Source organism: Choloepus didactylus, chromosome 14 (assembly GCF_015220235.1).
Source record: "Choloepus didactylus isolate mChoDid1 chromosome 14, mChoDid1.pri, whole genome shotgun sequence".
Classification (NCBI taxonomy): Eukaryota; Metazoa; Chordata; class Mammalia; order Pilosa; family Megalonychidae; genus Choloepus; species Choloepus didactylus.
In genome coordinates this window covers 59246696-59254379 of record NC_051320.1, presented here as the reverse complement: position 1 = coordinate 59254379, position 7684 = coordinate 59246696, and the positions used below count along the sequence as shown (strand labels likewise).

General features: G+C 42.0%; 1 pseudogene; it reads right to left on the bottom strand.

Annotated features, from left to right (window-relative positions):
- Window positions 1–4894: 4894 nt before the first annotated feature.
- LOC119508858 lies at window positions 4895–6577 on the bottom strand (annotated as a pseudogene).
- Between the last annotated feature and the right edge of the window lie 1107 nt (window positions 6578–7684).

Genomic DNA, 7684 nt, shown 5'->3' with positions numbered 1-7684 from the left:
AGAAAAACCTCTGTGGTATTATAAGCTATTGTAGCCAAAATAAAAATTCAATAGAAAGAAGATAAGCTTGAGAAATTTTCCTAGAAAAAGGGGAGGAAAAAAAAGAAATAGACATCAACAAAAGGAGAGGAAAGATGAGAAAATTAGAGGATCCACCCAGGAAGTCCAATATCTGACTAAAGGGAGTTCCAGTGAGAAAGAGCAAACAGAAGGGAGGAAATTATCTCACGCATACTTAAAGAATGTTTGCTGAATTATAGGACTTGAGTCTCCAGCCTAGAAGTTTCAACAAATGACCTGCAGAATAAATGAACAAAGAGCCACATCAGGTCATAGCATCATAGAATTTCAGAACATCTGGGATAAAGAGAAGGTACTAAAAGCTTACAGAGAAAGAAAAAGGCCAGAGACAAAGGACAAGGAATCAGAATGACGTTGGACTTCTACCATACTTGTGAGGTTGTGCAGTGTAATAGTCTTTCAGAATTGTGACAAAAAAATTTGTACCCAGCTAAAGTATTGACCCAGTGTAAGGGCAGAATAAAGATATTTTCAGACATGTGGAGACCAAAAGTAATTCTTCACATGGATTTTTAAAGGAAGCTACTAGAGGTTATGTTCCAGCAAACAGAGATGTAAAACTAGAACAAGGACAATATGGGAGCCAGGAAACAGGTGAACAAACACAGGAAAGTGGGATGACGACAAAGGGAAGTCTTAGGATGGGAGACAAAACAGTAAACCTAGAAAGCTACTGGTCCAGGTTGGAGCAGGAGGCAAGGACTCTAGGAGAGTTCTTCAGGAAAAGAACAAAATCAAAAGATTATTACTTTTTATGATGTGGAAAATAACACTGCAAGTATGCAAAAAGTATTAATAATGGTTATCCCTGGGCAGTGGGATTATATGAAATTTTAATTTTTCTTTTTCTTTTCTTTATTTTCTTAAGTCTACATGTATTATTTTTGTTAGATTATACTATTAGAGCTAATGGAATAGGTAGATAAAGCAAGAAATGGTACATAAAAAATAAGCAAATGGCACAATTATTAATGCTGGGTAAAACAAAAGTTGTAAAGGAAAGGAAATAGGATCATTTAAAAATAAATGGCTCAGTAGTAAATGATATTTATATCTTAATAATAGCAAAAATATTGACTAATGATTTTAAAACTGAAAAATAATTACATTAGGCAGATGGGAGAAAGGGAAGTATAAGTAGAGGAGGTGTGGAATATTTATGTCTTTATCGACCATAATAGGAAATCAAACAATAAATCACTAAATGAGAATAAGCATATTATTTAGAAATATAGGACTGTATATCAGAAGAAGAAAGAAAAACTGCCCAAAGATGCAAATAGTAGGTAATCCTGGGAGTAGGTGAGGGTGGGCCAGGGAACTGCTATAGAAATATAAGAAATGCATAAGAATGTACATTTGGGATTATTTTCTAACAATTAGGTGCAGGTATGGAATTAGTAAATTTCAAAATCAATAACCTGATATATTAGTACTTTAAAATATAATACAAGCTCATTTTAAACCTATATGTTTAATGCTATTACAATTTTAAAAATCCCTCTAGGATTTTTTTGTGAGGCTGGGGGTAGAGGGAGCAGGAGGTGGAGGGAAGGCTTGATAAAGATGCTGAAGTTTAGATGGAATGATTAAATAGGGTAGATAATAGGAAATAAATTAAAATGTAAGCAACAAGTAAGAGCTTAACCTATCAGGTTATTAAAATCTACAATAAAGCTAAATAATGAACATAGAGTATTGATAGTATAAGAATCATCAAACGATGAATATAAAACTTGATCCAGAAACTGAGCCTGGTGTAGATGCGGGCTTAGTGTACAATAAAGGAAGCATCACCAGTCAGTGGGAAAAGGAAGTGTGTTCAGTTAACATCAAAAGATTTTTTTAAATGATTTTATTTTGAATTTTATATGTAACTCTTTAAACCACCTGGAAATTATTGAATTAGGTGAAAATCTAAATTTGTTACCCTTCCTATACTAAAAGGCAAACAAAAAGAGGCCAAATGTTTGCAACACATGACAGAGATTAACCAGTCATAACACACAGAAACCATTTACAAATCAATATGAAAACTAATTACTCCAAGTAATAATAATTTTCTTCTTCATTCTCATATTTTTCAAATTTCCCTCAATGAAAATTTATTGCATTTTTAAGGAGAAAAAAAGGCAATAAAATGTTATTAATTAAAAAATATTATTAGAAAAATCTTATAAATAGCACTACTCTGAAACCCGACATGTCTATCCAACTGACAACATATTATCTCTATTTTATGCCTAATAAGCCTGTCAAACTGAATGTGTTTAAAACTGAGATACTGATATCTCTCTAACCAGCTCAACCATAGTCTTCCCCTCCTTGGTTAATGGAACCTCTATCCTTCCACTTACTTAGGCCAAACATCTTGGAATCATCTCACACTCCTTTCCCCATCCAGTCCATCAGCAAATCCAGTTGGTGGTACCTTCAAAGTAGATCTCGATTCCAATCACTTGTCACCTCTGCTGCTGCCCTCCTGGTGCCCACCACTGTCATCTCTGGCCTAAGCTACTGCAGTGGCCTCCTGCGTCCCTACTGTCATCCTTGACTCTTTTTAGTTTCTTATCAACATAACAGCCAGAGTGATCCCATAAAGCTAAGTCACTCCTCCGCTCAGAACCTTCCAGCGGTTTCCCATCTCCCTCAAAGTAAAAGCCAAAGCTTTCAAAATCCTGTGTGACTAGACACACCTGCCCCTCTTGCATCTCTGGTCTCATCTTCTTTCTGTTCTCCCTCTTATAAGTTCCTCAGACACTCCAGGCATACTCCCAGCTCAGGGCTTTTGCACATGCTTGTTTCTTCTGCCTGGAATCTTCTCTCCCAGAGGTTTGCATGGCTTGGTCCTTCACTGTTATCAGAATATTTAGTGTGTCTTTCTCCTTCTCAGTGAGGCCTTCTCTGGTCGCCCTGTTTAAAATTGTAATCCTGTCCCTGTATACACACTCCCTACCCACCTTTCCCTGCTTGTTTTTCTTCATAGTGTCAGGAACTGTGAAGGGTTTGAGGTGTTACCTTATTTGCAAGCTAACAAGTGAGCCTGCTACAGTTTCATGGCTGATGGCAGGAGACATGAGGCTCCTGGGGCAGAGACGATGACTTCTTTACTATAGCAATAGCAGTAACCACAGTTCAGCATTTGCACTAATTCCCAGGAGCCCGGTTTCTGACAGGGTGGTATGAGCACACCAGGGGACACCTGCACTCACAGTGGGGTTGCAGTGCAGCAGAGGAACTCCAGGCTTAGGGAACTTGAGTCTTTTATAATGGGCAGGAAGCACTTCTGGCTTCTGCCCTGGAAGGAGATGTTATCTTTATCATACTGGAGTAAACAAATCTGCCCTTTCCTCCAGGGGAAAACACTATCTTCCAAGGCTGTTTGCAATTCAAAAGCTATCCTCTGTCTCTGCTGCAGTCTGGGACAAAGGCAGTCAGTGCCTCTGCACTCAAGAAGGGTAGAAATGCAAGACCCATGGAGAACTGTCTCCCATCACAGAACACTTACCACCATCTGATTATATATTTTACTAAAATCATTTCATTCTCTATCTCTTTCTACTAGACTGTAAGCCTCATGAAGGCATAGATTTTTGTCTTTTTTTGTCCACTGATATTTTGCCAGGGCTTAGATCAATTAAAATTTGAATTTTCTGGCCTACCTATGGATATGGGTATATGGTACTCAGGTGGTTCTGAGAAATTGTGAGGGCAGGGCGAATTGGTGAATGAGATACTCTTTGACCTTCATGACGTTATTCGGCACCTTGACCTCGAAAATAGCTTTTAGCTTCTACCTTTCCAGTGGCTGCCTAGCAGCGCATTGCCTGTGACTCGTACAGGAGGACCAAGATGGTTTCTGTACTTACCAACCTTAAGCTGAGCAGGTCACATTTACCACATGACCATTAGTTTCATGTCCGGAAAGGAGAGATTGTCTCTCCACAGAGAAGCAGCAAAATTTAAGGGTTAAGAGCTTGAATTCCAGAGCCAGCTTGACTGGGCTCCAGTCCCTGGTCAACCAACTACTAGCTGAGTAACCTTGAGATTTTATCTCTCTGTGTCTTTGTTTCCTCCTCTACAAAATGGGAGTAATAATATCTATGTCAGAGTGTTGCTGTGAGGAGTAAATGCACACTTAGAATAGTGCATAGCATGTACTAACTGTGCAATAAATCTTAGTTATCATTGACATTATTACTAGCCTAAAATGAACCCAAAGTGGTAACATTACTCTTACTTCTCTAGAAGACTTTTTTTTTCATAGCCAGAGAAATTCATTTTAAAATAGAAACATACATACATTAAGCTTTAAAACAATCAAAATTTTAAATGGAAGAGGAAAAAGCCATTGACCCAAGAGTTCTAGCCAATGTGGAATGAGTTTTCACAGGCATCTGAAAGGCACTCGGGGGCACTGGCTCCCGCTGGAATGGAACTGACCCCTCCTGCCTCCCAGACCCCTGCAACTGTGGGGCGAGGGGAACACTTCAGGGAGGGGCGCAGCTTGCCCCCTGCCCAATGCCGGATGCTCTACTCCACAAGCCACCACATGGCACAGCGGACTGCGCCCACCTGGCAGCTCTGGGACTGAGACGGAGGCTGACCTGCTTTTTGTTTGTTGGGTTTTTTTTGGGGGGTGGGGGGGTGGCTTCTAAGTGCCAACAGCTCCTCCAAATACAACATAAAGGAAGACAGGGAGAGCTATGTGAGGAGTGTTCACAAGGTTTTGGCAGATGTACTGTCCAGGAAATGCAACCCAAAGCTTCCAAAAATACTCAGTTAATGGACAATCAAAACTTTGTTCTTTGCTCTAAGAAAAATCAGAAGTGAACACAGGTGGCCAGTGGTGGTTCCCAGAGGGGCTCCTCCATGGTTGATTCAATACTTCGTCTGTGTGGGGTTTCCATCTGGGCTTTTCTTGGTAAGACTCCAAATTTGTTCCCTCTGCTCTTACCCATAGGATAAAGCCATCTTTGGTAAAGGTAAACAAGAAACACCACGCTGTCCCTAAAGCACACCAGCTGGTGTGAGGTTGGCATGGTGATGATGACAGCAGACTTTGTGGATGAAGGTATTGAAAGCTCTGTAGGTAAATGCCTTCCAGGGCAGATGTACCACCTACTTCATCTTGTAATTCTCAAACAGCTGGGGAAGCATGAAGAGAAAGTCAAAGGCATATACACCCCATTGACGAAGCTGTTGATTAACCAACAGTCCCAACTTCTATACTTGGTGTTTAGGAGCAAATGGATGGCCCCCCCAATGCAGAGAGGGTAAAGTTAGTAAGACAGATACTTCATGACCCTTGTATCCTATTCCTTGGTTTTCCTTTCAGATTCATTGAAAGTACCAAACTGAAATTCTGGTCATAGGCCTTTCCAAACAATGGTCATTTTTGATGCCTTTTTCACTTTCCATACCTCCGTGGCTACTCCAACGCCAGCTGGAGTCAGTACCACAGGCTTGTCTGCTGCTCCAGGAGGAAGAGGAAGGCTACCACCAGGCTGAAGCAAAGCCAGAGCACTGCTCTGCTGGAGGTTCCAACCATGCGTTTCTTTTTCCAGAAACTGATGTCATTTTTAAATGCTAGGAAATAAAAAAGAAGGTGGAACCCCAAAACAAAGCTCAGAGCCAAGAAATACAAGTTGGGGTCTACAAAAATGCTTTTGACTTCCTCGGCATCCTTCTCTGAAAACCTGACTCGCTGCAGGGAGTACAGAGCGTCCTGCATGTGGATCCAGAGGTGGAGCTTCTCCAGTGAGAACTTGTACGACATGGTGAGCAGCTCAGTGGCTGAGAGATTGATGACCGTGAATCCCTTCACCTGATTGCTCAGCTAATCAGTGAAGAGGATGGGGAAGTAATATACGGTTTTCCGTAAGTGGATCCCCTTCATGTACCGGTGCACGTCCGCAGGGAAAGAAGAGTCGGCAAAGACAAAGTTATCAACCATCACATTCAGGGTCCCTCTCGGCTTCCAGGGAGAAACAGGCTCATGCAAGGCATTGGTCTGCTGCTCTTCAGCTTCGATTTGCTTGCTGCCTTGCAGACTCCCCAGTGAGAAGACTGATTTCTTTGGGATTGGGGACCATGTAGGTGGTTAAGAAGACTCACCAAGTGTACCTACTTCCCATCATGCCAGGGCAAAATCCCAGCGTGGTGAAGAAAAATGTAGGCACATAGTGTCCCATTATTTCTTCTTTTCTTTGGCACATAAACATTAACTGTCTTTTCAAATTTGGACTCCACATCAAAATCTTCTGCTTTCAATACCAGATTGAAGTTCTCAGCACCGAGGTTGGACCGCTTGGTAAGCACGCACTCAGCTGCAGCTTGGGCCTCCGCGCCAGGTAGGGATGGCTGCAGTTGCAGTCGCCAGCACACGGGCGGGTGTAGATCACACCCCACATGACCCACGACCCAGCAGGTGTGCAGCACGTATACCACAAACGTGCACCACCAGGCTCTTGAAGGAGCTGCGGCTGCGCCACATGGCACCACTGCCGCCCGCGGGCTGAAGGAGGCGTCCACCCGGACCAGCGTCGTTGCTGCGGGACCCCAGCGGGCCAGGCGACATGAGGGATGCTCGGGCCGCCAGCACCGGCGCCACCGCTGCGGGGGAATGGATGCGACATAGGGGGACCTGCTCGCGACCGGGCCGCAACCGCTTCCGGATCGCTCTTGGGGACTTTCAATAAACACTGTGAGCACTGCGGAGAGGACTAGGTGCAGTAGGCTGGCAGTGTAATGAGTGGAAAACTGGGCAACGTTAGCGCAAATTAAGTGGACTCAATTCTGGTCTGATAATCAAGTTGAAATGCTCATGTGATCACACATCTTGAGATCAAGAGGCTAGACTGGGAGAGGCTGGTTACCTAGATTTTGGTTCACAACCTGGTTGATGATCAGGTATGCCTTGAAAGCTGGCTCAAAATCTGATTCCAAAATTCCTCACTTGGGGAGCTCCTGATCCAGTCACTCTAGATAGGAGCCAGCATATCCAGGCAACCAGATCCCTCTGTCACTCTTATGCTTAACCAATTATTATAGGTGAAATCATTCTGTAAAGTCTTCAAGGTTATGTAAAAGTTAGAATATTAGTTACTAAATAATAATGAGTATCAAATTGATGGCTTACTGTTAACATAATACCACATAGATAAATGGGACCTCCTCAAAATTGAATATTTTGTGCATCAAATGACGTTGTCAAAAAGGTAAAAAGGTAGCTGACTCAATGGGAGAAAATATTTGGAAACCACATATCTGATTAGGGTTTAATATAAAGAATATATAAAGAAATCCTACAACTCAGCAATAAAAAGACAAACAGCCTAATTTTAAAAGCAAAAGACTTGAATAGACATTTTTCCAAAGAGGAAATACAAATGGCTAAAAAGCAGGTGAAAAGATGCTCACCTACTAGTTATCAGGGAAATGCAAATCAAAACCATAGTGAGATTTCATTTCACACTTACTAGAGTGGCCCTTATTAAAAACCCCAGAAAACCACAAGTGTTAGAGAGAATGTGGAGAAATAGGAAAATGTGTTCACTGCTTGGAAATGTAGAATTGTGTAGCCATTCTGCAAGGCAGTTTG